The following is a 14,892-nucleotide window of genomic DNA, read 5'->3' as shown; positions in this document are numbered from 1 at the left end:
TGATGTTGGTCTTTCGTTTTCATACGGTGCCAAGTGGGGGAATTAGACATTCATATTCGGCCGTGGGTCAGCCCTACCGATTCAATCACCCCCAGCATTTTGGACTCTGTCCCTGCCCGTGCAGGGGGCTGGAAATGGATGTTCTTTAAGGTCCCTTCCAACCCAAATCTTTCTGTAATTCTGTGATGATTTTATGATTAACACAGCTCAGGGCTAAGGCGAGCAGTGCTTAGAACTTCCCCCGAATTATGAGTAGTCTGGTTAAAAAAAATGAAGTGACTTTGTTGATAGGAAATAGTTTATCCAGAATGAAGTGTATTGCAGGGACTTGCCCACTTTATCTCAATGTGTTATGAAAAACATATCAATGAGTTCCAATATATTTATAAATTAATTTCAACGTCCATTTCTTGTTGCAACATTATTAATATTAATGACACAATGTTCAGCTTTGTTCCATGTGCACGTGTTACACCATTTCATCTCAATAAACCGCATACAAATGTTGGCTTTCTGTGTTACAATTTGAAACAAAAGAAGCTTTAATAATACAAGTTTCCTGCAGCCAAGAAATTCCACCAGACCAAACACAAACTCTCCCCAATAATAGTTTGCATATTAGCAATTGGGTATCTCACACGTTTGTACCATAATCTTTCTGAAAGGTCAGAAGTGAGACTGCTGTCATCTTGTTGCCTTCAAGGAAAGACAGAACACCTCTCCGAGGTGTTGGTCACATAAATCCCTCCAGTACAACATGCACCAATGCTGGTCTCCAAATCAAGGGATAAAAAGGAACAAATGAACTTTTTAAAAACCTTCTTATGTGACGTATTGAACATTCTGTCCAGCATCCAACACACAACTCAAGCACAGATTAACACAAAGCATGTTGGCTGCCATTAACTGGATTGCTGTCTTGGAAAAGGGCTGAGGTACCTCATTCCCTTCAGCATCAGATCTTTCTGAGCTTCTCAGCTGGCTTTTTCAGGGAAAGGAGCAGGATTAAGGTGAGGTACATGCATGCAGTGATGCCAGCTGGGATTCCAGCTCAGCTCAGTGGGATCAGGGTAAGATGGCAATAGTGACTGTGCATCTCCAGCACCAGATGTGTTTGCTCCAAGATTCTCTCAGAAATTTGGGGTTTTTATCCAATAGCCTTATTCAGAATTTAATATAGACAGAAGCCTGTCCCACAGAAGCTGAAATCAAGACTCCAGAGATTCTGTGCTACTGCCTAACCTTAATCCTCCCATTCCCTGCAGAGTGAGCCTGATGGTGTCTTGGAAAATCGTATTTTTGCCTTTGCGACCTTGATGGCTGAAAAATCATTTAAAATGGTGCCTTAGCTTCCTGCAGCAACTGACAGCTTGACACAGGGGCCCTATCTAAACTGTTCCTATTCAGTAGGGCTATGAAATGAAAAGGAATACTTAAATATCAGTATTGCTTAATTAATGATAATTTCCCCAGAAATCTGGCAAATATGCAAGTGCCACAGTGCTTCCCAGCTCCCTGTGAGTGCCAATCTCATCCCACATGTGTTCCCTGCCCAACTGTCACAGCATGCAGCACCCCCTCAACTTCCACCCTGCAGCAAAGGCACAAAAACTAGAACCATGAGGGGGTTGTGCATAAAAGAATCAAACTTTCTATTACAAAACCCCCACCCAACAGAGCATGGTTTTCTACCTATGTTATTTACATATTCGTATTAAAAATACAATTTCACACTGAATGGTGCCTCTATAAGTAAAAACAGATGAAACCACAGCATACAGTGCTCAGCTAACCAGAAAAGAAGTGGTGTTACAATCCAAGGTGCTGGTGGTGTAATCAGAGCCCTTTTTCCCATAGAATGTTTATGCTCAGGGACTGGATCTATAATGGGAAAACCCCTGTAGCAAAGGAATGACAGGAAACAGTACAAAAGCAGTTTTTATCACCTCAAAACACTGTTTCCAGTGTAGCTGTTCCTGGCATGACAGTGCTCTGGCTGGAACAGGCTCCACACCACAGCTCCTGTCTGAGGTGGGATGACCAGAACAGCTTAGAGCAGTCCTTTAGTAAAACCAGGGGACCACAAAGATATATTTTATATGCATCTCAAGTGGCAACAAATCCTGGAGAAGCCACATCAGCAAGAACACGGATATGGTTTAATTGTGAACAGCTTCTGCTCAATATTAAACAGTTCAACTGCTAGAGAAGGAAGTCTCTGGAAAGGCCTTTTAGGAGCTGAAGAAGTTGAGTGAATTGTGAGCACATTGCAGAGGGTCTGCATGATATAGGTGCCTGCAAGAGCATGAGAATAGCCCAAAGGCCAAGGAGGTCATTCTACATTGTGTTCCCACAGCCTGGCTCTGACTGGAGCTATTGTTGTGTCTCACCTTGCAGAGCCTATCCCAGCCACTTCACACAGCCTACAATTTGAGTAGAAACTACACACAGAGATCCCACGTTATAAACACCTGCAGAGTAAGGACTTTGAGAAGCAAACAATTGCCAAAGACATCCAGTTAATCTTCAGAGAGTCTGGGAACCAGCCCTGCTAACCTCTCCCTGCTCTAAGTGTCACTTCAGAGACAAGATGCTCTGGCAAATCTCTGCCACTGTAGCCAGACCAGCTCGTACCAACCCGAGCCTGAACCACCTCCTGCATTGTGTCACTCACTTTTAATGTACAATCTTATGTGATTTTTGCAGCAATACTTCCAGTCTGTGTTTGTGAAGTTATCAACACTGCAAATACACTTACAATGTCGGGCTTTGTGCTGCAAAGCTGTACAAGAGGGAAGGAAGGTTGGACAAAACACTTCTTTTTATATAGAAATATTTTGCCAGCTGCAATAGGAAAACAATACATGGAAGCAGCAGCTTAATGGGACTTAAACACAGAGCTTAAACATGGAGGCTTTTGAACCTTTTTCTTGTTGCTGAAGGCCTCGATTCAAAGTCTTCTCAAAGCCATGCAGTGAGTCGAATCACTTGCTTTATGGGATCACCTTGGAGTGTCACATACCAGACCAAAGAGGCTGTGTCACACTCAATTTATTTTCCACAGCCTTTAGAGAATTCCTCACTAGGATACACATCTGGCGACTGAAACACATGAAGTTTAACAACCAATCCATTACTTTGGTTTCTGATGTAGACGAGCACTGATACTCACTGCTTTCATCTCTTAACCCACTGCCATGCCCACTGGCACTGTAGACACAACTTCTCTGTTATCCACATGTTTTGACAAAGACAGGACAGAGATACTCTGGTGTACTCCAGAACTGACAAACAAACTGGACAAAGGGGAAACTGTAGCAGGAATTTAACATTAGCTTCAGAGTTGAATCATAGAACATCTCTACCTGTATTCCTGAATCTTACTCTGGTAATGTTGTCTGAGAAGTGTTTAACCAACTGTTGCTACTTAGGTAGCAGTTAACAGTTCTAGCTACACCGAGGACTTTGATGAGGCTGCATCATCTGCTTCAGAACCTACTACAGTAAATGTAATTGTTTTGTTTGTCTCCTGTCTCGTAATTTGCTTCAAAGTGACGTATTTTAATGAACGGATCAATCATCTCATAGCAAAGAAGGCAGCAGACACGAAGAAATGCAAAGTTTTAGGTTGTTCAACAACTACAGCTTTGTTTTGAAACACAACTACAGCCTTGTTTTGAAACACAAATATTTACCAGCAAAAGGGAAAGGCAGAAAACACCTAACGAGGTCACTGTCCTCAAGAGACCACAGTTGTGTTCCCTCTCAAGCTCTAATCAACAAAGGCAGAGGATAAACCTTTGTCTCATTCTGGCAAGTGCCCACCAACAAAGTCTGGGTATCAGTTCACACTCACACATGAGATAAATGCACGTGGACAGGTAAAGACAGGCAGGCTCCTCTGCATGCAATGATCCCGAAATCAGAGAGCCTGAAGTGGGTAGAGGCACTTCTGCACTGGTTCAGCAACATTTATGAGCTCTGACGCATTTGTGTGCAGCTGCAAGACGTGTGCTGGCACACAGACGTGTCCTATATAGGCAAAGGGATTGCTGGATCTGATAACACTGGGCAGGACTCTACCCTGTACACATCTTCATGCCCTAAACATGCTCCGAGGGATTTAAACTCAAATTTTGCATATTCTGAATGTAACCCTACTTGTAATTAAATCCTTGGTGACTTTTGGAAAGCTTCTTCAGTCTTAGCCTCTTCTGCTGGGCAGGGCAGCAGCTATGGCCTTAAAAAACCTGTCTTTACAAGGTCTGAGAGGAGGTAAGGCTGATGTCTCAAGTCTGCACAGATCAAAATCAGAGTGCATGGTTGTTTCATGCAAAGTATTATACCTTACAGCATCTCCATTAGGATGCAGTTCCACTACGAGTGCAGCAAAACATTTTTAAATTCTTGATAGACCTCTAGACTTTGTGGAAATCCACATTGGCAAAATTTTACTTCAAGGCTGCCCTGGCTAAAAGAGTGACCCCTCTTACTCTGTGGAGCAGTACAGGGCTGTTTTCCTCAGCTGCAAGGTCAGCTACAGCAACCTTCATGACCAGCTGCTCATACCAATTCCTAAATCATCCTTCCAAACTGCAGTGTGATAACTTAGGGATTGCTGGCACCGTGGACTGGTTCAGGGAGCTGGTTGGTTATTTTTCATCTGGATGTATTAAACCTTCCATTCAGAGCACATCTGCAGAGATGTATTAGTACAAGCAAGGTAGTTACAACCAAAAGGAAACAAATTCAGTTTTTCCATCAAGAAGAATGAGCAGTTGAACTAGTGTTGATTGTCCACATAAAAATGCAGCTGTGGTGATCTGGAGCTTCCTAGTCCACTGCAGAAGACAGAGAAAGAGAAGGCAATTCTCTTACCTGCTAAGAGAAGGTAATCAACAGATCTAATTGTTCAACAGCTCACCTCCCATGAGCTCAGCATGTCTGGGTTTTTCTGCATTTTTAAGATGAGAGCCTTTGTGACTTCTGATGGAAGAGACCTTAACCAGAAGGAAGAGGAAGGAAATAGAAAGAAAAAAAAATGGCAACATTCTGTTACCTGACATTAAGGTATCCCAATCTGGCTCATACAATAGCCAGGACAAAAGCAATTCCCTCCTTCAGGCTGAAACATGAGCTTGACCAAGTGTCCAAAGCAGGGTTAACTTGCACTTGTTGACCACGAATTTCATTGTCTCCCTTACTTCACTCCACTTTGGGCTGGAGTGTTTCCATGGCTCTCAAAGGCAGTCGGGTGCAGTAGCTGCTCCAAGGGTCTGGGATCAGGTGATCCACATGCCCACCCATGCTCAGGGAAGAAGGAAAACCTCACCATTGTCAGTGATCCCTTCTCAGGCTCCCTAGTGCATTCTGGTTAGAAAAAAACTGCTACAGGTCCTTGAGCATCAGTTCAGCAAGAGCCAGGAGGCTCTTGGTGCAATTCTTCTTGCCCAGCCTGCACACCTCCAGCGTGTCACTTTGCACTGGCATGACAACAGCAAACACCTGGCCAGATGTTAAAAAAAAAATACTGCCAAAGGTCCTCAGGGTGGACCCACTTGAGTCAAAGTGACTCAGTCTTAATCATATTTAGGAATCAGCAAGCAGGAAATCTTGTTTTGAAGTCACTAATTTTATCTGTTTCTAAGAGAAGGCAAGTCAGACTCACCTGTTTACTTGTATCTGACAACAGCTCATTCTATGGTTTCTCTCTCAGCAAAAAAAGAGAAAAGTGATGTGTATTTAAGCAATTTTATAGCTGATACCAATCAGAAGTCTGAATGTGTCCAGGGTGTTTCCTATTTACGCTGTTTTAACTTCCTGTTGCTAGCATAGGCACCCTTGAACATTAAAAAAATGCAATTTAAAATGCAAGGAAAATAGAAATAATATTATGTCTTCAAGTGTTAAATTAAACTATCAAACATGAAGTTGAAAAGGGTTTGAGAATGTGGAAAAGCACTCGAGACCCAAAAAAACCCCCATAACACAACCGTTCTTATACAGGTACTGAACTGAGTCAACTGGTGAAATGAATAAGCAGCTGGAGACCAAAAGCCTTCTCTGGAGACAAATTCAAGACTTCTGAGATTTTGCAAGCTCAGAGAAGTTCTTTCTTACAGAGCGAATTCAGTTTGTTCTTTGATTTTGAGGAGCCAGAGAGGAAGAGGGAAAAACAATCTACTACATATTAGGCAAGATTCATTACTTTTAATAAAAAGCCTGAAGAACTACCTCAACATAAGCAATGCTGGTTGCCTATATTTTAAAAGTCACTCAAATTTTATGCCATGCTTTCCATCATTTCACAATTTCAGCAAATCCTCACAGCTCTGATATTTTTGTTTTACAGCAAAGAAAGGGTTTAAATTAGACTCGATGATCCTAAGTGTCTTTTCCAGCCTAAACTATTCTATTAAATATTTACTTACCTACATGAAAATTTGCACTAAAAGGTCCCTTTAGCATTCCACAAATTTCACATGAGCAATGATCTCATTGCCTGGACTGGCAGCACAAGTGATTTGGGGGAGAAACCAGCAATACCCTAGCCAGGTTAAATCTGAAGTCTCTCAGCAGCAAGGAGGAGGTTAATAAGGAAAATAGAATTAGGAGAAATGTTTTCAAAGAATGAAGCAGAAACTCATAAAACTACAGCTCTGGGGAAGAGAGGCTTCTCATTCCAGTGAGCAGTCTCAGCTGAAGTGTGGAGTTACTGCAATATTTGCAGGTGAAGTGTCAGTGGTTTAAGGGGCAGTCAGTGCTGTTCAGCATCATTACATTTGGCAGAAACGGTGAGAAATAACACACCATCAAATGCCACATTTAAGAACTGCTGCATTGGATAGGAGCAAGCAATGAGAGGAACATTCCCAGGTAGCTTTTCACTGCCACCAAGACCCCAGAAGCAGCCAAACACATTTCCTTCTCCGTGGGGAAGACAAGCAGCTGCTGAGCTGTCTTGTACACTTCCTGCCATGTGTTTGCTGTTTAAGGTACACTGGTGCCCGAGCAGAAGCCTCAAAGTAGGGCAGCGTGAGTAATTTAATAGACAGTCTTGACATAAAAGAAGTAGATGCTGGTCATTGGGAGTTATCAGAGCAAAACCAGCTCCATGCAGACCTGCACAGGGTCTGTGTCTCTCACCAGCTCCCAAACACAACTTCATTTAAGGTTCAATTTCTCATATCTTGGAAATCACAGACCAGTTTCCCTGGATAGAAGCTAAGGCAGGATACAATTTCTTGCTGGCACTAACACACACACAGTATTTTGTTTGGAGAAATAGAATCTTTGTGACTTCATTTCTAGAAGCAGCCATGAGTTCATCAGTCTCACACTGCAGTGGCCTGGAGCAATTTACATAAATTACGAGTGAACCTTGCAGAACCTCGAGGGATAGAGCTGTTAATGGTGGCTTTGGCCCAGACAGCAGAGGCCAAGGAAGTGTTCATTAATGAACAGAAGTTTGATGTTAAGACCCTCAACACAAAGAGGCCTAAAAGAGCAGGTAGCATTGCACCTCCTTGCTTTACAAGAAGACACAAAGAAAGCTTTTCAGAATCCTAATTCAAGCAACTATTAGCCAGGTAACTGCATCTTCCTGTTTCAAAATGTTTCTGGAGAAATCTAGTTGAAGACGTTCCTGCTCTTGCAAGAGGGATGACCTAGATGACCTTTAAAAGGTCCTGCCCAACTCAAACTATTCTATGAAATAAAAGAGGAGTCTTTCACTAATTTCTAGTTTTCCCTTCCACAAGATGTGTTGGGAGTTAAAGGGAGCATGGACTCAGTTCAGTTTAGTTCTGTTCTTTCCTCTGAAGTACATGAATCTGAAGAATTGGTTTTATTTAGTGTTATATTTTAGTTTAATGGCTTGAAAAGCATGTTTTGGTTAGAAAAAAATGCTGTCAGAAAGAGGAATATCAGCTGTCAAGTGCTCTCTAGGTTTTTGTCCATGAAACCTTGCATGCTGAACTCAGACCCAGGGATCAGCACTACATTTGCTTTACTTCAATGTGGTTCTCTAAACACAACAGAAACCCTGAGTTTCTTTTCCAGGAGTCTCCAAATGGCTCACACATATTGGTGCTGGCCTCACAAAGCAGCAGTCAAGGCAGTGAAAGAGTCGTGCAATCTTCCCAGGGGAAAGCTGGAACACAGAGGGGTCAGAAGCACCTTAGAATGAGGAACGTGATCATTTTGAACTGCAGAGATCTTTGTAAACACACGTGTGACCACGCCGTGGTTTTACCAGAATTACATAAAGTAGGTGTTAGGCCAATCTGCACAGGCAATAGGCATGCAAGCTAAACAAGCTTATTTTCTCCAGCTGTTCTGGACAGTACTATCTTTCTCCTTATTTTTCTGGGTGGGTAACTCAGAGGGGATTCAACCACATTTAGCAGTTCCAATTTAAAAGCAAGTCTGACCCACTGAAGCACAGTGCCAAGCTATCAGTTCCAGCAGAGCATTTTTTCCTCTGTTTCAAGGAGTCTTTACAACAATTTTCATAGGTATTATGTGGTACCAGACAGGAGTCACCCCTGAAGTACTCAGTGAATGCCAGGTCCATTGCCCAGATAAAGATTGTGCCAGCAACTATCCCTTATAGTTCTATTAAACAGAACAGGGGTCTCCCCACTCACCTGCATACGGCTTCCAGGGCAGCCAGAAGAAACTAGGGAAGGCAAAAATCTCTCCAGAATTACATGAGCCACATCCATTCCCACCTCTGCACAGCACATAGACCTGCAAGAACTTAGAATTCAGCTCTATCTTCTTGAATTCTGTGCTACCACTACCCAGAAACACTGGGAAAACAAGAATTCCATGCTCTCGGCTTAGAAGATCTTTCATTTAATTTAGGGATTTGTCACTGTGGGAAGCAAAGGGTTGCTGAGCCAACAGGAGCATCAGCAGCACTCTGAGCTTTACAGCTGCAAGCCTCACTCTCGATTATTCCACTCTGCCAGCAAGATTGAGAGATAAAGGCTCTTTTCTTTGCTCAACACTCAAGACAGCCTTAAGAGCCACAATATCAGCAGGAAATCAGCCCTGTGCAGCCAATATTGCAAGATTTGGAATGATACAGTCTGAAAGTAGGAAGGAGACTGATGTAGCTTTAACAGTCTCCATGCAAGCATAGATCTGAAGAGCCATCATCAGAGCCAGTGGATTTCCACAGTATCAGCTCAAACTGATCTGTCTTGTAAGGGTATGGATTTCTCTTTGAATTCTCCCTGGCTTTCCTACAATGAGCACCATTTAAGGCCTGGAGCAGGATATTACTGCCGACACAAAACAATCACTTTACACTTATCAATAGCTGTGATGCACCCAAATAGACTAATGTCCCATGCCTTACACCCAAGGGAGGAACAATTTAGATTCAGAGTGCTCTCTGCTCCTAGTTTCCTTTGTTGAATTCAGGTAAGGTACTGCTGCACTTCAAAATCTTCACCAAAAAGAAAGGTGGCTATGGAGAACATCCCCATATCAGTGTAAAACTGTCAATGTAGCTTGCAAGCTCAGGCAGAGACTGTTTTGGCATGAGCTTGAGTAGCATCTGCTATACAGAAGCTCAGGGCCCAAGTCCAGTCAAAAACTATAATCCACAGCTAAGAGTATAACTGCCAATGAGTCCAACTCTTGCTGCTTTCTGTACAAGTGCTTTCTTTCCTAGTGCTTGAAAGCTCCACTTCGCACTGGGCAAAACCATATGCCCTGGAAACATGACAGATTCAAAAGGATCTTCTTGTCAAGAAGATAACTTGCCTTCTATTCCCACAGTGGTACTATGCATAATGCAGGAATAGTGCTCTTCCACATCACTGCTCTCCACAATACCACACCAGCCACAAACCACTCCAGCCTCTCCGTATCCAAAAGGAGACAGAAATAGCTCCTCTCAAAACAAGCACCACAGCATCAAGAGAGTTGTTCTTGCAGCACATTTTACAGGAAAGTTTGACCCCCATCTATCCTGCTAAGTAATTCTACCTTTAGGGAGAGCACTTGGCACCCAGCTCTCAGGCTAACCACTCTGCTCCACAGCTTTGTTTATGCTAGCAAAGTGCTATCTCTTCTCAGGCTCTCCAAGCTCAAGGTGCCTAAGCTGCTGCTGCAAATAATCCTAGAATCATAGAATGGTTTGGGCTGGAAGGTGACTTAAAAGTCATCTCGTTCCAACCCCTCTGCCACTTCTCTTAGGAACTCCAAAGCTAAGGTCCCAGACCTAATGTCACCCAGTCACCTGGCAGCTGTACCCATCTCCCTGCACAGTTATTGTCACCCTCCGTGATACACTCCACTCTGTTGGTTTACTCCACTGTGCCTGAATTTTTAACGTGATACCCAAGGTAGACAGAAGAAACGGAACCATACCTAGCCCCACTCACACAGCAGGAAAGCTCAGAGTCCCAGGACAGAGACCCAGGCACAGGCCACCACCCACCCTGCTGTTCCCTCCTTTAGAGGGGAGATGTCTGAGGCTGAGTGAACCGCTGTGAGCTCCTGGCTTTGAGCACCGCTTCATGGCACGAAGGGATGCACACAGGAAAGGGACGAGCAGTACGAGAGCAGCGGGATTTGGCAGGAGCAGCGCAGCCGTTTGCTGCGAGGGACCCCGTGGGGCTGCCGGGCGCTGCGAGGAGCCGGGGCTGCAAAGCGCTGTTGCCACCTGCTGGCACCAAAATACAGAAAAGCAGCTTGGCTTCCAAAAGCTCTTTATCTGCCCCAAAGCCGTCAGTGCTCCCCCGAGCACGGCGAGGAGGGCTCTCCAGATCTGCCGCAAATGTGGGTGTTATAAATGAGAGACAAAAGTCTCGATATTCAGCAAAATTTAGGTTGCTTTATTTGATATAGGAAGAGCAAGTAGCGCGCTGGGGAACGTGAGGGGTCACCACCCACTACACGCTCCACCAAACCTTGGTTTGCAGCCTCTTCTTATACTGTGGGTTCTCGCTGTAATCAATAATTTTTGGATTTTTTGTTGTCATAAGCAGTGGTAGTTGAATAAACATCCTTACACAAATTCACAAAGCCTTTGGGTGATAATCAGTCACAAATAGCCATCTGGTCCTTGTAGATAACCACCAGAGAAGTTCTGGGAGTCTGGTTTTTGGGATAGGCAGCATTGATTAGACAAAGGCAGGAAGGGCTTTTTGGGAAGTCCGATTTTGCAAGCTGGTAGCTGATACAACTTATTTGGAAAACATAACATAACATATTATAATGTAACATAATACAACATAATATAACATAACAACGTGATTTTAAACAGAATTATTTTATCATATAATTTCCTTTATCTAGTGTCCATGCTTCACTTCAGAACTTAGTATTCTGGTTTATACAAACCCCAATGCTTTTGTGATTAACACGAATCTTTTATCAATTATCACATGGGGAAGCGGGGATCAGGGTGGAAAGGCCTGAGCTGCTGCAGGCTGAGCAGCCCCAGAACTCTGCACCAGGCTCGTGTCCTCATCTCAAACACAGACCAGCTGCCCCATGCCCCATGAAAGGACATTTCACACCACACTGCTCTGCCCAGCTCTCCCAAGGATACCTGCACAGCCTCTCTGACAGCAGCGTCATGACGAGTTTCTCAAGAGGAACAGAACAATGTAAATCCAGGTATTTGAGTAATTCATACAGAAAAATCTATTAGTGCTTGAACCAACCACGAAGATTTCACAATCTGGAGCAGGTAGGATGTAGAGCACCAGCTCCTGAGGTCCTTTCCTCATGGTTTGTTTTGGCCATAAATAGCTAGAGCAAACCTGCAGTGGCACTAGACACTGTCTACTGACCAGCATTCTTTGTTTTTATCAGTATATGGGGCTCCAGACTAACCTTCCCTGAGAGGAACATGTACAAAGGGGAGGCAGTGGAGATGGGGAAGGGTCTGGAGCACAAGTCCAGTGAGGAGCAGCTGAAGGAGCTGGTGGGGGCTCAGCCTGCAAATGAGCTCAAATGTGATCTCCCTCTTTACAACTGCCTGACAGGAAGATGGAGCTAGGTGGGGATTGGGCTCTGCTCCCAAGGATCAAGGGACAGGACAAGAGGAAACAGCCTCAAGTTGTGCCAGGGGAGGTTTCGATTGGATATTTAGGAAAAATTTCTTCCCCAAGAAAGTGGTCAGGCTCTGGCAGGAGCTGCCCAGAGTAGTGGTGAGCTCACCATTGTGGAGGGATAGTGTGGATGTGGCACTTGGGGACACGGGTTTGTGCTGGGGGACAGCTGGACTCCGTGGTCTGAGATGGCTTTTCCAGTCTAAAGGATTCCATGATTCTATGTCCTACCACACATTTTCATACCTGCCCACCCCTTCACCCCTTTTCTGTCTGACCCAAGCAGGCATGCAACAGATGGGAATACAGTAATACAACTGCAGCATTTTACCTTCAAGTAGGAAGGCAGCTCTAAGACACTTGCTGAAAAGTTCCTTGTTCTCAAAAGCACAGATAGAGGGTAGGGAGCATCGAGAGAGGGCTACAGGTTCTCTGGTGATTCACCAACACTCCGTAGCAAAAAACAAAAGCTGAGTTACTTGAGTGGGACATTTAAGAACATGTCAGTCAAAACTTCTTGTAACTATTCACACTCTTCTCTGGACTTCACAGGTGTGTCAGCTCATTGAGCAGAAGCTGTAAATACCTGGGTCAAGATTTCTCTTTTATGTGAGAATCGTAAGAGTTATCTCAAGCAGAGTTTATTCCACACGTCAGCAGAAAACATCAATATTTTGCAATAATTGCCTTTTTATGGAGAGAATATTAAGCAATTTTGACTAACACATCTCTGATAAAGGCTCTAGTTTTACGGACAGGAGAAAAGCAGACTCCATGGGCACACAGATCTTGCCATGGGAATGGGGACTACAGCACAGTTTACTTATAAGTAGTTTTCATAATTGACATGGGGTTTAGGGGCTGGGTGTTGAGCAGAAGACTTATTTAAATACTACATTTTTATGTCACCAGCTTTGAACCAAATTTTCTTTTATTATTCAGGAAGTTTGTCCCTTTGCTTTAACAGAAAGTACTAGAAAAGGGAGAAAAGAAAATTAGTAATCTTATCCTCTTGAAAATCATACAATAGAGAAGACATAACTTCTAAAAACCAGTAAGAAACCCCATACAAGAGATGCCCAAAGTTCTCTTTCCCACAGCCCTGTTTCCCAGGGCCAGGTGAAAGGTGTAACCCTGAACACTCAGCAGCTGAAGTCTTGTAGGCTTGGGCACTCCAACATGTAATTAATGCTCAGGTGCTTTCCTCTAGCTGAAATACCTCCTCTTCTACACTTGCTTAGCTGGCTTTTTCCAAACATAGATCTCCTGGAGGCAGGGACTGCATTTCTTTCATTGGAGATAGATGGTGCAATGCACAGGTAACTTCAGGGTACTGAAGTAAAAATTCTATCTATACACATCCACAACTTGTAGTATGATTGTTCTGTAGTTGCAGCTGCTAATGTTAAAATAAATGGGGGAAAAAAATCCAAACAAAGGAGAGGTAACTAGCCTGCTAGGAACTAGCACTGACTGAAAGCCAGGGAGCAAGACTTTGACTCCAGTTGATACATTCTGGAAATCAAATGGAGCTGATGATGGATACAAACATTTAGAAGAGTGGAGAAGTCAGGGACACCTGCTTCCCCAGGGTCAGCATTTGTTTCTGCATTCCTCTGAGCACATTACAATCCTCTCCCCTACAAAACAGGCCCAGGAACAGCTGCCTGACAACAGAGCAATCATCTCCAGGCCCTGTACCCCCAGCTTGTCCCAACCAAAGTGTGCAAAGTGACCAGCTACTGACCCATAAATGGTTTCTTCCAGGTGCTGGCAAGACCAAAATCCCACACACAATCTCTCCTGCCCTATCCATGGAGCTAAGCAGAGGAGGAAAAACACCAGCCCACATTTGAACCCTCTGTCTCCTGTGCTCCTGAGCCAGCTTTAGCAATTTCAGAAGGCATTGCCCTGCTAACCCCACATGACAATCACACTTATGGAAGACTTACCCTGAACTGACAAAACAAAAAATAAATTGCTGCTCTCATGTGTATGTTCAGACCTGGCACATTAATTAATGTGCACTTTTTTTGGTAAGACTTCTGCCCTTTGGCCTCATGCCAACAGTGGCTAAATTAATGACTGTACATGTGACTAGAGGTGGAGAGCTGAGGTATTGGGGTCAAATAATCATTTAGTAACATACACAGGGACTCAGACAGAGAACAGTTTACTCCTTAGTTCTTGCTACAGCGGAACCAGAGCAGAACTTCATTCTCCTTCCTTTCCCATTTCACATGAAGCTTTGATTTCTCCGTCTGTTCATAGATCTCCTAAGTAAAGATGTGGTGCTGGAATACAGTTTTTTATGAGACAAGATGGTCTGATTTTGTGGGGCTAGAAGGCTGGTCCTGCAGGTATAAACTCAAAGCCCCAGCAACCCAAGGATCCTACAGGTAAGAGCTTTGTGAAAACCTTCCAGTGAGGCACAGTCGATTTAAATACAAAATCAGAATCTCATTGCAGGAGTTATTGATACCTGTGTTTTATCTATTTGATGTTTTCACTTAAGTACCTCAAAGTGCTGGTTGATTTGATCGGGGCAGGGAAACAGAGGGAAGGGAGACTGATGGAGGAAGCAATGCAGGAGGGAATAAAGAGGAATATGGGGGAGCTGCTGGATAGAACAGACCCATCTATTCATGCAGGGACAGTTCCCAGGGTTGCTCCTCTTGCTGAGCTGAAGCTCACCTGTGCTTCAGAGCAGCACCAGCTCACCATTAGAAGCAGCAGGTTGTGATAAAGGCGTTGTGTGTCAGCGCCAGGGAAAACTGTCCCTGGTTTGTTCGATGCAGGGAAGAAATGCAGGACC

The sequence above is a fragment of the Sturnus vulgaris genome, chromosome 10 (assembly GCF_052056855.1).
Source record: "Sturnus vulgaris isolate bStuVul1 chromosome 10, bStuVul1.hap1, whole genome shotgun sequence".
NCBI lineage: Eukaryota > Metazoa > Chordata > Aves > Passeriformes > Sturnidae > Sturnus > Sturnus vulgaris.
This window is presented reverse-complemented; position numbering follows the sequence as displayed.